Source organism: Myotis myotis, unplaced genomic scaffold, assembly GCF_014108235.1.
Source record: "Myotis myotis isolate mMyoMyo1 unplaced genomic scaffold, mMyoMyo1.p scaffold_m19_p_21, whole genome shotgun sequence".
NCBI lineage: Eukaryota > Metazoa > Chordata > Mammalia > Chiroptera > Vespertilionidae > Myotis > Myotis myotis.
This window is the reverse complement of record NW_023416326.1, coordinates 10,919,677-10,939,005: the sequence shown is the minus strand read 5'-3', so window position 1 is coordinate 10,939,005 and position 19,329 is coordinate 10,919,677.

Below are 19,329 nucleotides of genomic sequence, written 5' to 3'. Positions count from 1 at the left end.
TCTCCACGGAAGAATAAGATACTCCCTGCTTTTTCTGCTTATCTGATGAGTTTCATTTCAAGTCTCTTATTACTGTGGCTTGTTGCTTGGGAGTTACTTTATTTTGTACCAAAATAGAGTTCATTTGAATGTATAATCTGCTGTGCCTAAGAATTTACAATGGACACCCACACTCTCACTGGTCTTTATTTTACAGGAAGAGAGGCACAGGTGCTTGGATCTGAAGTTCCTCCCTAGACTGTACATAGCTCCATAATACTCCCGCCGATTGCAGGGTAGACAATTAAATGTAAGGCGAATCTGATTAGGGAAGTCACATTCTCATTCTCTTAATTTCCAGTGTCCTTCGTGGGCAAATCGTATCATGCAGTATCCCTTTCGAGACTCATTTTTATATTCAAGAGAAAACAGTGGATTTAGAACACTTTTAGAAAGCTTTCTCCAAGCCAAGAAGACAAACAAACGTATTACTCACAGCAAAATATTTTTATCTTATTTTATGAAACTTGTCTTTTAACCAGAAGCAAAAGGTTTTCTAAAAACCGCCTCCTCCCCTTTAATACACCAACTTCATCAAAGAGCTCTTTGGATGGAATGGGACCTCAGGGGCTTGCCTCTCTGCAGGTGGGCCTGGGAGTTAGGCTGTTCCTGGGTAACAGACAGAGACAGTTCCCTTGGTTAGTCAAGAAACAGCACTTCCTGTCTTGATTGACCCCCATCCCCCTCATCAAGTCGGGGTTAAATACCCTTTCCTGCTGACCCTTGAGTTCGGTTAGGTGCTCTATTCTGTGCTTCCGTGTTACACTGAACTTATCCTGTTACGCCATTTCTAACGGTGAGTTCTAAGAACTCATTCATCAACATTTTATTAGACACTGAACATCATGGAAAGGAAAAGGCAGTTGTTCCATAATAAAGGACCAGAGTTCAGCACAAATTACACATAATTTGATAAAATTATTAGACAGGCTAGTCATTGAATATGTTTCCCAGAAAAGAAAGAGGGAGTGAAAAAAAAAACAAAAACGAATGAAGGGCAATTTAAAATACTTGGGACACTTTAAGTACTTTCTTACACATTTTTGATTCTCTTAGGTTTGTTTCTTTTTCTCTTTACAAATTAGCAAAACTTTGAAAAATAAAAAAAAATAAGAGATTTGCAGAACCTAAAAGTTTTTTAGTTGTAGCTGAGGAAGCATATTCTGAAATAAATTGAATTGAGAAATCAGATATATTCTGGGTTTGAGTTCTGGTTTCAGGTCTTATTTAAGTGGATAATAGAGGGACCTAGCTCGTAAGGTTATTATAGAGAATAAGTGAGATAATCCCTGTTAAATATTGGTTAATATCTCTAATACTAGGTAAACAATAATACATGTGAGGTGTTTTTTAATTAAATATCTTTTTTTTAACTTTTAAGACAGCTGATTATCAAGGCAGACCCAACAGTGTGAATAGAAAGTGTACCATTTAGTAATAATTATATTGATATTATTTGTCTAAGAAACCTTGTTTTTCTGTTTTTCACTTTATAATGGCAAACAACTGAACTGAGGGCAAACTCAGGATCATTATCAATGATATATCTTTAGACGGCCAAGAAGAATAAATCATGAGGATTAATCAATTCTTGAAGTTCTAGACTTAATTGTAAATGATTTGGACAAATTGTACATGAGTATTGCTTTTTCTTAAACGTAAATATATATTTATGACAACATTTTTTTTTTTTTAGGTCCAGAAAGCAGAACAAACATAGCGTGTGGGACTATGAGCCAGGCAAAAGCACAGAAGACGAAGTTATGAGGGAGCAGGAGAATCGTGAGTTAACAATTTGTTCTTTTATGGCAAAACACCACATTGTTAAAAACTGAAGTCTAAATATGTGTTGAATACACATTTTCCCAGGAATGTTTGCATCGTTAATTTAAATTTGCTTAATTCCATTTGCTTAATTCCATTTGCTCCATTCCATTAGTCTCACTCAGTAGATCTGAACAAGTTAAATGCTTTCTCCTTCCTTAGCAACTAAGCAAGATGCATGAGTTGTATACATTCTTACTGGTTTAAGTTACTCAGTCTTTCTAAAAATGACTTCACTTGCTAAAATTTACTTTTTTCGCACTCTATTCTGTTGAATGTACTCTTGCTAATATTATCCATGCCCTCAGTGGAGAAACCGTTTCATCATTTCCTATATTTATTTATCTCTTGAATGCATCTTAGTCTCACCTGGTTGAACCATGACATGGGTATTAGAGAGAGGCTATGAATTAAGGCCAGTTTCTCATGGTTATTGATTTAGTCTTTTATGCCAGCTTGAAGCTGTAAGTCATAGGTTTTCCTATGCATAGGTATCTTACAACTTTCTAAGGAACAGTTTGGGAATTTGGAAGATGTTATTGTCATTACAATAATTGAGGAATCTAGTGGCAGTGATAAGAGGGGCCCTGGCTATAATAGGGTTCATAATAATCCTTCACACGATTTGGTTGCTACAAACTAATTTTAAATACCCTCCTGAACATTCATCTACATGTAAAAACCTTCTTCAAGTTATGAACTTAGAACCTAACCCTTTTTGACATGTACTTTTTATGTTTTTAAGATATACTAAATGTCTAAGGAATATGATAATGATGTACTTTGAAAGAGATTGTATTTGATTTTGTTTAGTGCTTCCAAGAGCTGTTCACCATTTTACCAACAGCAGCACCACTATGGAACTGTGTATGGGTTATAGTACTTCCCAGCCAGTCTGCACTTAAGTTGCCGCATTCATGGTCCTTCCTCTCTCTCCTCTGAATCAGCCACCCTGTTCTCATCTCTTTCCAGTTCTAGAAACCATGCACAAGAAATGAGGTAGGGAAAAAAAACACTAGAGTTTGAGGAGAATTGACTGAAATGATTAAATAGATGGGCAGGATAGCCTGTGGGGAAAGATGAAAAGATTTAATTCTCCCCTTAGAAAGTGAACCTTTATAACATGAACCTGAGGTTACAAAGCCATAAGACTAAATGAAAGGGTGGGTGCTTTGATTCCTATAAAATCTTCAAGGAGAATAGAGTTTGTGATCTTTCAGTGTGTGTGTGTGTGTGTGTGTGTGTGTGTGTGTGTGTGTGTGTATGTGTGTGTGTGTGTGTGTATATATATTTTCTCTCTAAAGTGGAAAATGGGACCTAATCTGTTTATACCATTAGAAGAATTATGATTTTAAGAACTTTGCTTAACTCTCCTCCATCAAGTTCCTACTGACATCATGCTCTTCAGAAACAATTTCATGACCTTAACTAGGCTTCCTAGCTGGGTTTCTTCTAATGGGAAAGGAATACATCCATGGGAAGCGAGAGGAGGGTTATCTAGGTGGTTATAATTCCGAAGGTAAATGAATATATTGACCTGCTCTTAAGCAAATTAGTGTTCTGTGAATTTGGTTAGCCCAGTGGTCGGCAAACTGCAACTTGGTAAACCGCGGCTCACGAGCCACATGCGGCTCTTTGGCCCCTTGAGTATGGCTCTTCCACAAAATTCCAACTTCTGCGCATGGGCCATGAAGTTTCAATCGCACTGTAAGTGTGCGCCTGCACGTGGTATTTTGTGGAAGAGCCACACTCAAGGGGCCAAAGAGCTGCATGTGGCTCGTGAGCCGTGGTTTGCCGACCACGGGGTTAGCCTATGTCAGGCGTTAGGGCCCAATAAACCCTTCAGTCCTGGGAGAAAAAAGACTTGGATCTGAACTAATTGTTTTTAAGATCCTTAAGGACAATGATATATGCCCCCGACAGAAATCTGAGTATGTAGATAATCTAGGACTTGCAAATATAAGTTATATCTTACCTAATAATAGACAAACATGTAAATTGACTGTCCCTCTGCTACCCTCACCAACCAATCAGGGGAGTATGCAAATTAACCCAACAAAGATGGCGGTTAATTTGCATATGTAGGGGGTGAAGCGGTGGAGCGAAGACTGAAGGCTCCATCCGGAGCTGCAAAGACTAAAGGCTCCAGCCAGAGCGAAGGCCTGGGTCCCGGGTGCTGGAGGAAAACCGGTGCTGGCAGCCAGGGGAAGGGAAAGCCTATTGCACGAATCTCTTCGTGCAACGGGCCTCTAGTTATTCACTATAATCTTATGTTGGTTATTGGATACTGATAGGAGACATACTGACCTTGGCTTATTAATGGTGCCCAAACTGTAACACAACTAACTTAGCAAAATCCAATTAACTGAATGGATTACTAATATAATCATTGCTGTGGGCATTAATTAAGGTGAAAATTAATTTCATGACCTGGTATAAGTAGACATCTAATCATATAAATGATCACTGTTATAGAAAAATCTCCACCTTATAAAGCCATATCTTTAAAAGGTTGGGAATCAGACAGTTTATAAAAAGTGTTCTTCATAGCCATCTAGTAATGGTACATGAATATACATTAAAGTATTATAGGACTTTGCATGACATGGTTAACAGTGACATAATGTTAGTATTTAAAATTCAAACTCTTCATTTAAAATATGTGGAAAGCTGACTAAATTATATCCTACATTAAAACACTAAACTTTTATCATTTACAGTTAAGTTTTTTTTAAAAAAAATATTTAAGAATTCTATACTACTTCTTCAAAATCATTAGTTTCTAAGTGGATAGCAAACAACCCAAAATAGAGGACAGAAAGATAAGGTCAGCCTAATGCAGCTTCTCATAGAAATGTCGACTCTTCTGAGAGAAAAAAAAAAAATTGGCATGAAATGTCCTTATCAGAATTTTTCCTACGGCCTGCTGGAAATGCTTTGGTTAACCATCTGAAATGCTTTGGTTAAGGAGACATACAAATAAAGCCTTCATTCAATCAAGTGGATCGCTTGGCAAGCAGGGCATCTGGTGTTCTAAGAATCAGGACACGCTGGTTTTCTCTCTCTTTTTTTTCTCCTTCAAAAACTTACCTCGTTGGGCCATAAAGTCTCTTCTTGCCCAGATTGGGTACATTTGTCATCTACCTGATGCTTGAAAGGTCTTTTCCGTCTAGCCCGTGTTCCCAGCCTCTGCCGCCCTGTTACACATGCTGGCTGCGTCCTGGTCTTTGTTATAAGGAAGAGTAATTAGACTGTATTAGAAGTCATCATGTTTTTATAAGTAACAAGAAATTAGACATGTCTGCACCAAGACAATCCGCAACTGAAAAGCCAACAACTCAGTTGTGTCCATCTTTGGTTTCACGGAACTCACAACCGAGAACACGAGAAAGATCACCACACAGCCTGGTAGACTCTTCTTTGGCTGTTCATGAAATACTAGAGGCCCGATGCACGAAATCCATGCAAGAGTAGGCCTGCCTTCCCCTGGCTGCCGGCACCAGCTTCCCTCCAGCACCCGGGACCCGGCTTCCCTCGCAGCCCTGGCTTCATCTGGAAGGTTGTCTGGAAGGATGTCCGGTCTAATTAGCATATTATGCTTTTATTATTATAGATTTCTCCTTGGGGAGCGAACCCAGATACTGAAGGGCACCAATAACCCAAAGAAATCACAAATCTTTTGTCCTTCTAGGAGAGGAATTCTCCCAGCCGAGGAAGCCTGTTTTAATATGCTTTAGGGATAGCCATGCAGAGAAGTCAGTGCAGAAATGTCAGTGCCTCAGGGGCGGACGTGCTGGTCTTGCACGTGCTCAAGTGGATCTGAAAGGCTTCTATGTGTTTCTGCCCATATCCGCTGTGATGTTCCCCCGTGAAATTCACACGCGGACCCCTTACACAATCGTAATCACATTTCTAGTTCTCCCTTCAGTTTTCTCTTCTCTCTTTTCAATATGTGGCTGAAGTGGGCGGATTGAGGGGGGGTGACTTCAAGATCCAGTTCTGTACTTTCAGCGAAACCTCCCTTTACAAACCGACATCTGCCACTACCACCCACTCCCTGGGCTGAGAGTCCTGAGTTTCAGGAGACACTTCAAGACGCCTCCACTGTTGTCTGTTTATATGTACTGGAGAGATTCATCCGTTCATGTTCATCAGTCACCAATCTTCCAAAGCTTTCTGTAAAACTCCCCCTCCTTGTCCTTCTTCTCTCTCTCTTTCCTTCCCTCTTCTGCCTTTCTATTCTCTCTCCCCCCTCCCCCTCCCTCCTCCTGCTTCTGGTGTATTCTCCACTGATGACTAATCGTCAGATTCTTGGGAGTGAACCGAAGTAAATCAGATGACCAACTTTTTATCTTTGAACGTCCAATTTTTCTAAAATTCTTCACCAATTATTACCTCACTGTTTTAATATTGTTATTCAAAGAGAGTAATGATGAACTTGTGTATCTAGAGAGACTGCACAAAGCAGAAAGTGGTGGATTTCTTAGATATTGGGTGAAGGAACATAAACAATGACTATAAGCTGTATGCAGTTAGATTTTTTTTTCTGTGCCCCCTTTTCCTTCATTTCCTGAACTTTTCACATTACTGTTTTCCCCTTACTATTGTTTTTACTCAGCCACCCTTGCCAGACATTGTTCTTCTACCTATTTTTGTGCAGATTCTACACATATGATTTTGGATTCCTTTGGGGGAAGGCATAAGTACTGTGTATCCTTTTTATATTAATTCAAAAATTTTTTATTAGTAATATATTGTCAGTATGAAAGACTGGCTAATGGTAGTTTTCAGTAAAAAACCTTTCCAAATATACAGATAGTATAAAGACTGCATATGATGGTTTTGCTTCAAGTGCATGTGCCAAGTTCAAAATGACTAGCACACATTCTATTTAATGTGACAGAGATATAACCTGACAGAAGTATTTAATATGATATACCAAAAGGATCATTAATATGGAATGAGGAAGCTTGGATATCAGTGTTTTATATGCCACATATGTGATCCTGTGAATTTGGGCAAATTATTAAAACTCTCTGAAACTTACATTATTGATTTATAAAATGGGGCTTAGAATACATCCTCAACTGGCTATTAAATGAAAGAGTTTTGGAAACCTTAAACGTGCATGAAATACTGTACAACCTTAATTAGAACCTGAAATAATTTTATGTCAACATTGCTCTTACTAAACAAATGGACTTCCCACCTTGTTCATAAGAAATAGTCTTTAAATACTTCAAAATGCATTTGACGAACCTCTCTTTGATGGGAATCTATTATTTAAATTTGAAAGTGCTTCCTTTAAGAGCGCTTGAGTAATTTAAATGATTTTCCTTTCATATAGTGTGACAGGTCTGTAAATTGTGGTATCGATCTGCAGGAGTTCTGTGGATTCTATAAGCTGTTAGATCAGACAATACATACAATAAATCTGGAGGGTATTTTAAAGGGAAACACAGAAACCTCTTTCATATGTTTACTGCTAGGGCTATTTCGTTGATTAGTTAGGTCTTCAGTAGGTGGACTTATATGCTGTACTTTTGAAATAGTAGCTGTGGTGGATCATTTTCTCTTATGCAGATGAAATCATGTGTATAAAACAGTGGTGCAGAGAGGACGAGCAGCAATATTGCAGCTCAATGGTTTTCAATTAATCAGCCCAGGAGAAGGTGATATGAATTGGAAACGCATAGGTCCGAAGAATATCTGATGAGTTTTGACACAAGGCCTATTATCTACTAAATATTTTTAGCACCCAACTCAGATACCATGAAAGCAATTACTTATGTAAATCAAAATTGTGGACTTATTAACAACAAGGAGAGGATATTTTTATGATGCTTTAACATTTCATAATATGTTTACTATATAACTTATGACACTGGTGATGAGAGAACAACCTTAAGAGAGTTGTTTATGCCCTAGCTGGGTTGGTTCAGTGGGTAGAGCATCAGCCTGCAGACCGAAGGGTCCCGGGTTTGATTCCATTTAAGGGCATGTACCTCGGTTACAGGCTCCTCCCTGGCTTGGGCCTGGTCGGGACTCATGCGGGAGGCAACCAATCGATGTGTTTCTCTCACATCGATATTTTTCTCTGTCTGTCCCTCTCTCTTCCACTCTGTCTAAAAATCAGTGGAAAAATAACCTCAGGAGAGGATTAAAAAAAGAGAGAGAGTTATTTATTATTGCTAGTAAATGCTAATGTCCAGTTGCATTATTGGTTCAGCGATAATTTTACTCAACCCAAGTTTTGTTAAATGTAATGTCATTTCCTGCTACCCATCCTGACATTTTTTTAAAATATATTTTATTGATTTTTTACAGAGAGAGGAAGGGAGAGAGATAGTTAGAAACATCGATGAGAGAGAAACATCGATCAGCTGCCTCCTGCACATCTCCCACTGGGGATGTGCCTGCAACCCAGGTACGTGCCCTTGACCGGAATCGAACCCGGGACCCTTCAGTCCACAGGCCGACGCTCTATCCACTGAGCCAAACCAGTTTCGGCATCCCATCCTGACATTTTTAATCGTGCTCTTGTCACCTGACCAGGAGACCACAAACATTTCCTGGAACCCAGTGCACCAAAGCAAGTCACAGAAAAGCTGTTTATAGGTCACACAGGATACAATGAATCTCAAGCATCTTATAACAAAACTAGAGGCCCGGTGCACAAAATGCAGGCATCAGTAGGGTCCGCAGGCCTGGCCTGTGATCAGGGCTGATCTTCCCTGGCTGCCAGCAGGGTGATTGGGGCCTGCGGGCTGGTGGTCAGTGCGTGTCATAGCCGACCGGTCTTTCTGTCTCCTGGTCAATTTGCATATTATGCTTTTATATACATAGATTTTCAAAAATATAGGAACATTTCAGTGATTATCTATTCAACCTTGAATTTAGAGTCATTGATAAGATGACATGTTCCTTCCCCTTGCTAGTGGGGGGGTAGACATGACTGAGGTCTCACCGTGGAAGGATGTGTGCTTATAGGGTCTAAATTGTAAATCTCCTACAGGGGATCAACTCCACCTTCTGGGTAGCTTGATAGATGATGATGTTCTTGGGAAAATTTTGGAAGACACATATAGAAAATGGCATAAATTTAGTTGTCATCTGGGTCCCTAAATGACTGCATGGCAAAGGCTGCCCTTAGTTTTGTTCAACAACCCAGTATCATTAGATGAGTGAGAAATTAACCACATTGGGTTAAGCCATTAATATGTTGTAGCTCACCGATCATAGAAACTAGCTCTACCCTAATACACAATCCTAAAAATCAAAGAAACATAACAAAGTATGTGAGCATGTATCAAAAGGGACATGCCAATCAGCATTGAAGGTGGTGGCAACATTCTGGACACAAGATCATATCTTCCAATAAATTATATCAATGTTATGTCACAGGTTATTAAACAGAGTGAAGGTAAATGATCTGGAAAATAGACATGATTGATTTTTAATTACAGATAGATTCTTCACATATAGATGTTGGTGTATGTTTATATGAGTAAGGTGATTTATTATTAATGGCTACCTCAGGGTGCAGGAGAGGGGGATACTTGATACATTGATCATTCTATTAAAAATTGGTAACATAAAGCAACTTTCTAATTGGTTCACCAATATTTATGTTCTTTCTTCTCCTATTAATTTTCTTGGGACTTTATCTTCCTGCAATGGATTCTCTTATGGGTATATTGCTTTGGAGGAGAGAGGTCAACTAAACAAGTAATCTGAATATTTTGTCTCTATTGATGTGTGTATTGGATTTAGGTAGTTCTGCTAGGATTCATTTTTTTGGCAAAATTACACATTTTTGTCAAGATATATGAAGTATATCTTATGAAGTATATGAAGTTTCTGTAGGTGAAACAGATAATATATCTGGACACGGGTGGCTTTTCTTCCATTAAAGAAAGATAATTAAATGATAATAATAATGCTTCTATTCATCGCATCAATTGCATGTACCCGTCAAATTGCAGTTTTCTAGTTAGCTGAACATAATATAGTATATAATAAGCCCTGTTACGAACAGTAGGATTCTAAATTAATACTTTTATTTATACCTTGTATTACCGAGAAGTACATATATTTCCATAAAATTAGTCAGCCATTAAAAAGGGCTATGTTTAACTAGTTTTACAATGTCCATTTGTCCATTTTAACAGACAGCAAAATGGTATTTTGATTTAAAATACACAAATGGTGTCTTCCCTCTTCAAATGAAAATCTTGCCCCTTTTCTCTTATTTGCCTGAATATATCTTGGTTTCCAATTAGCACATCCACATAAAATAGCAATTTAGGATGAGGCCACTTCATCATGCTGGTAGCTGCTAAGCTCTCTTAAGGTGTATAGTTTGAATCTGGAGTTGTACAACAGTATCTTTCCAGAACGCACGTCAGAAACAAGATTGCAATCATCATTTGAATAGTTTAGACCAGTGATGGCGAACCTATGACACGTGTGTCAGAGGTAACACGCGAACTCATTTTTTTGGGTTGATTTTTCTTTGTTAAATGGCATTTAAATATATAAAATAAATATCAAACATATAAATCTTTGTTTTACTATGGTTGCAAATATCAAAAAATTTCTATAGGTGACACGGCACCAGAGTTAAGTTAGGGTTTTTCAAAATGCTGACACGCCGAGCTCAAAAGGTTCGCCATCACTGGTATAGACTCCCTTTCTGTTTTCCTTTTGTCTGTCTGTCCCAGTCCTTAGAAATCTCTTTTTTACAAAGACTGGATTTGCCTCACATGGTCTGCAGTGGAGGCTCCCAAAATGGGCTAGTAATACTGCCCAGAGAACCAGAGGAGGAGCTGTTACCTCATGTCACCAGTGCTATGTCCAAACTTGTTAGTTACAGTATCTGTCAGGTGGAAACCATCACTGTGGTGCATGTGTTTGTGTGAGTGTGTGTGCGCATGTGTGTGCATGTGTGTGTGCGTGTGTGTGTGTGTGTGTGTGTGTGTGTGTTTGGGTGTTAGTGTATTTAAATCAGGGGTCCTCAAACTTTTTAAACAGGGGGCCAGTTCACTGTCCCTCAGACCATTGGAGGGCTGGACTATAGTTTAAAAAATAACAACTATGAACAAATTCCTATGCACACTGCACATATCTTATTTTGAAGTAAAAAAACAAAATGGGAACAAATACAATATTTGTATTTGCATGTGGCCCGCGGGCCGTAGTTTGAGGACCCCTGATTTAAATTATCACAGAGGCATTCAGCAGATCTGAGGCAGGCACTTCAATCCTTGTGTGCGTGTGTGTGTGTGTGTGTGTGTGTGTGTGTGTGTGTGTTGTTGTTTTTTTTTCATACACTAATCTGAGAAAGCAGAAGAGAAATAGAGAGGAAATACACACAAACGAAGCAATGTTTCAATGTTATTTAAAACATTCCTACATCTTACTTCTGAAATACCATTGAAGTCAGCAATCTCATATGAGGGAGAGAAGTACATACATGTTGTTGTTGCTTTCTGCCAAACTTAAATTGATTTCAGAGAAATCTAAAATTCAGAAGAACCTGAAGGCTCTGTTGGAAAGGGGGGAAACCACTATACAGACAGTAGTTTGGTCCTATAAGAAAGACCTACCTGCTGAGTTCATACACTGGAAAGAAGCAAAGTCTCAGGAAGTAACATTAACCTGTACTTGAACCCAGCCTTCTGCAAGTGTGAATATAACTTAAGAGGGTTTCCCTAATAAAACCCAGTGAGCACCCAGGGTAACAATGAGTTTTGGAAGTCTAGGGGGTCCCATTGGAAAAACACAAAAATTGTAGGAGAGAAGAGATTGTCTTGAGAACAAGAAGTAGTAGCTAAGCCCTGCTGGCCCGGGGGCAGGTAAGTTAGGTCCACATGACTCATGGGTCGAGCAGTGACCCAGGAGCTTGTGGTGCAGTGTAGACCTTCTCTGAGGATTAAGACGCTGCTGGTCTCGAGCCTGTGTAGACTCTTGGGGGAGAATGTTCACCCGGTTATGTCAGACCATGTGCATCTGCAGAGAGAGAGAGCAGGGCGGCCAAGGACAGCCTGAGGCAAGAGGAGTGCAGCATCAGGCAAGGATATGATAATTGTATGTGGGACTGTACTCACGGATGCTCATTGATCCTACAGGACTTTGGAGAAGGAAGGTAGATAGAGGGCTCAGATCACACATAGACCTAGGCCAGTGATGGCGAACCTATGACACGCGTGTCAGAGGTGACACACGAACTCATTTTTTTGGTTGATTTGTCTTTGTTAAATGGCATTTAAATATATAAAATAAATATCAAAAATATAAATCTTTGTTTTACTATGGTTGCAAATATCAAAGAATTTCTATATGTGACACGGCACCAGAGTTAAGTTAGGGTTTTTCAAAATGCTGACACGCTGAGCTCAAAAGGTTCGCCATCGCTGACCTAGACTGACTGTGTAATCTACTGTCCGGTCTGGCACTGAGTTCCACAGTGAAAGAGGGCACCAATAATCCTCACCTGGAAGCTGGTTCTCTTCCAGGTCACCTGTGTCGCCTAGGTAACAGTGATGGAGCACCTATTGGCATAGCAGACTGGGTTTCAACTTGTTAAAGTGACTGACTGCTAAACTTAGTATTCTAAACATAATGAAGCTATGGTGTATTTGAACATAAATATAACTAGGGAATTGCAGTTATTGCTTATAGTAATGATGAAAAGGGACCTAACAAATGACTATAATAGCCCAGCTGGTGTGTCTCACTGGTTGAGCGTTGACCTATGAACCAGGAGGTCACGGTGCGATTCCCGGTCAGGGCACATTTCCCAGGTAGCGGGCTCGATCCCCAGTGGGGGCATGTAGGAGGCAGCTGAACAGTGATTCTCTCCTATACCAGGTAAGTGATGTTTCTATCTCTCTTTCCTTCTGCTTTTCTCTATGAAATAAATTAAAATATTTTTTAAATGACTATAATAAATATTCAAAATCTGTGAACACACAAAACAAAACTTTCTAGAAATCATTTGTTCTATGACGACTTGTACAGTTGTCTAGTTTTTATTTTATTATTCTCTAAAGTACTACATTTTGCCTGCTGGGAGTTAGAAGGGTCAGTATCATGCCCAGGTGGTAGGAGGTGGGCATATTAAGTAGACATTTAATATGCATAACCTCAGTATTTATATTTGTTTTTTAAGTAGGCCACTATAGCCAGACTACTTTTCCATCACCTGAGGGTGTTGGGGGAGTAGGGGTGTATAATCACTCATTCGTGGTTTGCAGAAAAAAAAATAGAAATTGTTGCTTTAAGATAAGCAAATTGAGACTGTAAAGTGTTTAAAAACTGGAATAATGCCAAGTAGCATAATTATTAAATGTTTTATTAATTAAAATTAATGATCTTTTATTAAGCTGAGGTGGGAATCTAAAAACAAAAGAGCAAATTAAATAATCATCAGTGAGAATTTATATCAATATTAAGATTCTTATCAATTGTGATCATAAAGTACAAAACAGACACGGCTTTATGACAGAACACTAGGTTTTCTCAGCCTTGAAACTGGCATATTGCCAAGGAAACCACAAAATTGTCTGTAGTGAAAAATAAAAACAACTGAAACCACTAGTTCTGATTCTATCAAGAATGAACCAGCCAATCCATGGCTGTTTTGCCTGAAAATAAGTTAGGGTGTCTAGTGCATCATACTATTTTAAAAAAGTAAGCAATGTATTTTTTCTCTCATTTTTCTAATTTTTCCAATTTTATTTATTTGGATCATATTTCAGAATACAAATGTCAAAATGATTAAAATAGTCTGTTATCATAGATACTCAGTGTTTTGTTTAGATGGGCATTTAATTACATTGACTAAGCAATACAAAGTTTTATATTACAAAGAAAATACCCAAGGATATACTGAAGATTAAATATAAAACACCAAGAATTATCTTACATTGCACAGAACTATGTCCAAGCATATTATAGAATAGAAATGCTTAGTTACAATAAATTATGTTCTAAATAAGTGCTATTTTTTCCCCAAATCTATTTTTATTGATTTCAGATAGGAAGGGAGATGGAAAGATAGGAACATCAATAATGAGAGCAAATTATTGACTGTCTGCCTCCTGCACACTCCCTACTGGGGATCGAGCCCCCAACCCAGGCATGTGCGCTAAGCGGGAATCTCACCATGAACTCCTGCTTCATAGGCCAATGCTCAACCACTGAGCCACATCAGCCCGGCTAAATCAGTGCAATTTTTTTTATTGAAAAAAATTTCCCTCCATTATAAACAAAAGTTAAGTTTTGCAGAGATATTACGGAAAATACCATGGGCTTTTGTTTTCACAAATGAAAGAGAGATCTCAGTTGGAGGAAATGCATATCTGGGAAACAGACATCTCCACGTGATATGTGGATTCCTGTGATAATCAATATTTGATAGCATTTTTATTGTAGTGCCAGTGAGAATACCAAATGAAAAAATATTTTTGAAGGAAACATCTCTAACTGTCAAATCAGGTACTGGGAATGAATTCACTTTTCTTAATTTCTGAAGGCCTTTTGTTTCAAAACCAGATTCTCTCTCAAGTCAAAGAGTAATTTATGGCTTACTGCCACTTAATTAGCTTAGAACTTGATTGTTTTCATTGAAATGAAAGGAAACAAGCTATTAATTATAGGCTTAGACCCAAGCTGATGGGAACATCAATACTTTTACTGCAGTTTTCTCAATAAATCCCAGATTATAAAACCCTACATATGCATTCTGGATGTGGGACAAGTTTTATGTCCATTAACATGGAGACAACACATTGATTGCCCGCCATGACATTATTAAAATGAACTGATGAGACAGCTCCAGGGCAGGAAAATGCTCCAATAAAGTTAGCATTCTCTGACATCAACTGATCCTTTCTTAAAATAGGATGTAGACTATTTGAGCCATTGTTATGCATGTTAAAGTAATATAATTTTGACTTTAAACCCTCAGTAGTATAGTTTTTAACACAGACATTACATTATTTCAATACAGACATTGTAAACTTAGCAGTCAAAGTTAATAGCTCTTTGATCCACTTTATTACCTAATAATTATTGCCAATAAATGTGTATTCACTTCTTTTCAAATGCATTTATTGTGAGACTAATCAGCACCATAAACTCTTCCTTGACTGAGGGAGAGGGAAATTGCTAGCCACTCCAATTGGTTGAGTGACAGAAGATAGAATCTGGTGTAAAAATGGCAGGTGTGGCATTATGGCATTAGAAATGCAATATTCATACCTAACTTTTGGGGAGAAGGTAGAGTCCAGGAACAGATTGTTGAATCTCAGAGGGAAGGCAGGGGTGGGTGGGGGTGGATAGGAAGAGACCAACCAAAGAACTTGTATGTGTGTATCTGCATAACCCATGGACACAGACAATAGGGTGGTGAAGGACTGGGGTAGGGGTGGCAGTGAGCTAGATGGGGGTCAATGGGGGAAAAGGGGTGCTATATGTAATACTTTCAACAATAAATATTTTTTAAAAAATAAGTAGGTAAATTCAGTAGTGGTAGCTTTGGAATGCTTTCATCTGAGGATTATTTCCTTCATTAATTGTGGGAAAAGGCCCATCATTTGATAGTGTCCTGGTCAAGTAATGCGTAAAGTTGGTTGTTTTGAATTTAACATGGATCCAGTGAGTATAATTATATGCTTTTGCCCAACCAAATACCTGAGCATGAATGCAGGCACAGAATAAGGGCTTTTATCTAGCAAGAGTTGGTCTTCTTCCAGATAATATGAGGGGAAAAAGAAGAGAAAAAAGGGGTTTGACTATACACGCAGGAGTATGATTAGGATGATCGGCCAAATGATCAAATTTAGGCACGGAAAGAGAGATGATATGCAAGTGATAAGCAATAGTGGATATCGGTCATGGAGTCCTTGGGGTATTTGGGGGAAATTGGACAAGGAATTGTTGGAGTGGTGGATGTAAAGGGAATGAAATGGAGAGAGAGCATTGAGTTATTGTAGAGTATTGCACAACTCAGATTATAGAAAAGTTCAAATAATGCCACTAGTGGGTTTTGAGATAAATTTCACGGGTCATGGCTACCGTTTTGGAAATAGAAGGAAAATTTGGGAGTAGAAAGAGTGTTTTCGATGACCCATTTTTCACACACACGGGCCTGTGTGAGTGTGTTGTATCGCCATATACACCCCGGTCTCGAGGCTGCCTTACGGGGGCTGTAGTAACACATTGGAAAGCCTCTGGCAGGTGTAACAGTGAAATAGCTGAGGTAGGTTGGAGGAGATAAAATCATGGAAGAGAGAAAGCGGGAGAAGGTGGTCTTATCTGTGGTTTTTGAAAAGTCCTCTATTGCTACTGCTATGTTTGTGTCTCCCAGCACTGCACCTGATTCACATAAATATTGATATTTAAGAAGGTGTGGCTGTCCTCCAGGCCCTGGCTTGTAAAGTCCCCATTGATGTTCTTCTCTCTCTTCTCTCCCTTCCCCTCTCTCTAAAAATCAATGGAAGGGATGTTCTTGGGCGAGGATTCACAATAACAACAAAAGAATAAGCCTGCCTAGCTTCTGCCTCCTCTCCTGTTCCCGAAGGCTCTGAGCTGGAGTGGGGTCCGGGGAAGGTGTCTTTTCTTTGAAGACTGCTGTGGCTTTGGCTTGTTGAGAACAGCTTTCAGTTGAGTGACTAAAATAGGCTACCCCGCTGTTCTAAAGAACTTTTCTGTGTTGCTCACAGGTTTCTGCTGTTAAATACTTCCTCACATCCCAAGTACCCGAGGGGTTTTCACTTAAGTTCTTCATGTTTATTCATGCCCCGGCTCTCACAAGCATCAGCTCCAATTCTTTTCCTCTTAATGATTTACCTGATATTTAACGGGAGGATGGAAGCTCTGTGATTTTATGGGAACGATAGAATTAAACTGCCTCCCACCACGTCCCCACAGGTGGAAGAGATAAAAGACACACTTGGAGAACAGATCTCAGGAGGATGCGTTGTTATGGCCCATGGGGAATAACAGACAAGCAGCGGAATAATTGGGATTAAAATGCCCACTGCCGTTGTGATGGGTGAGTGCCAATGGCACGTTCCCAGAAAGAGAAAAAAACACACAGGGAAGATGAAAGAAACATATTCAAATCGTAAAAAGAAAGCTGATGAAATTCTAAGCACATTGGCGAAATTAAATAAAAGATCACTTTTTTATTGTGAGCGTCTGTCTCTCTACAATTAAAATTTAAAATCCCTGCTAAGGTTAAAGATGGAAATCTTTTCCATCAGTTAATTCTCTTCCACTTTTATTATATGTTTTCATCAGGAATTTAGTTTAATTATTTTAATTAATATATTCTAATTAATCACATTTATTTATGTCACCTATTAAATATAAATACTTAAATAATGAGAACACTCCTGCAACACTAATAATATATTCTATATTAATTGACCATGTATGGTGATTTAGGAAAGAAATCTATATTTTGGAGGTTATTAAATAAACACTACAGATTATTTTATTACAGTTGTAAATGCATATTATGTAGATGGCTTGATACTATGAGAGTATAATTTATATACATATATAAGTCTAAGCAACTGTTATGACTGATTGACCGAACACCGGTCTACTGGTTGTTATGACATGCACTGACCACCAGGGGGCAGGTGCTCAACACAGGAGCTGCCCCTGGTGGTCAGTGTGCTCCCACAGCCAACCTCCCACTGTCAGCCAACCTCCCGTGGCCCCTAACCCCAGCTGGCCAGCCCTGATCAGCCCCGATGGGCCCCGACCCTCGCCCAGGCAGCGGGACCCCACCCATGCACAAATTTGTGCACCGGGCCTCTAGTATTCAAATAAGATGCTAAATAAAAAGACACAAAGTTAAAACATTATTCAATTACATGTAAAAAATGTTAAATTCTTAAGCTTAACAGAATGCATTTGCTCAACAGTTTTTCCTAATCTTAAAGACAAAGAAACCTGTTATACCTTTTGTGTTCTGCTGATGGACATGGGTGTAAGATGCTAATTTTAAACAGCTTATCAATCAAGAATGTCATTCAGGATATGGACATTCTCTTTTCAGAAATGTTTTTTGTTTTTTAAATATAAACAAATGCTAACACGCATATTGTATATGCTGGCACACTTATACAATAATTGCGTTGAATTGTACTACATACAGATAGCCATTAAGGTCTAGAGGAGTGGAAGATCTTTCTAGAATATAGTCACCTTGATTAGCACAAGTTTTAAATGTCAACTCAGTGCATCCTTTTCACACGGGTAATTATGATGTGACGGCTTCTCTCAATAAACTGTGATGCAAGCTCAGTGCATGTATAGGTAGCATCGGACTTTTATCATATTGGCGACTGGGGTTCAGGAATGTAACCAAAAGATGCTCTGTGAGTGGTGAACACCCTGTTCTTTGACCCAGAGGCCTCCTGGACTCGGTCAGGACAAATAAATAAATATAGACAGAAAAATGTAGCAGTACTGAGTTAAAATGACTTTATAATTTCTTCAGTGTCCTTTTTGGCTTTTAAATCATGAATTTAGTGTTCAGTTTCTACCAAAAATGCTTGAGCACTTGTATGTGCCAGGCACTGTGCTAAGTTCTTTCACATGCGTTGTCTCCATTCATTTGATGCTCCGAAGTTGAAGACCGTAATTTAAATAATGCAGTCAAATTTATACTGATTTGTACCATTTCAGAGTATATTTTGGAAATCATCAGCATGCTTATCACAAAAAACCTTATGTTTAAAATGTATTATTTATATTAGTCTGTACCCACTTTTAAATCCTTTGCCTTCAACTATGAAACACACCAGCAGTTTCTTTCTCTCTTTTTTTATCTACAACAAAGCCCAACCCCATCAGTATGCCAGGAACACTTTAACTGGGAAATGCCTTGGTTCATAGACTAAACAACCAACAGTGGGCTGGTATGTGAAAAACAAACTTGTTAATATTTACACTAGTGGACTTCGCTGAAAATTTCCTTTGAATGCATTATTAGGTTGGAGCCCTAACTATATTCACACATGGAAACATACCTTTTTTAATATTGAATTTATTGGGGTGACCTTGGTTAATAAAATTATACAGCTTTCAGGAGGTAAAAGAGGGTAAAGTGGGGGATAGATGGTGATGGAAGGAGACTTGACTTGGGGTGGTGAACACACAGTACAATATACAGATGATGTATTGTAGAAATATATCTTTTGATGAACTCAGCTGTATTCAAGTTCTTGGAAAATTTCAGTGGTATTTTCCCCCAATGAGTTAAGAATGCTTTAGTTGCTAGAAATAAATCAAACACTTTTAGGAAAAAAAAAATAACGTAAGGCATACTCTCCCAAGTTCTCTAGATTCAAGGAGATTGGCTGAGCTGAGCTCATGCTAATTGGACGTGTAGAGGGCATACCTTTGGCTAGTTGGACCCTCTCTATTGTAAGAAGAAACACA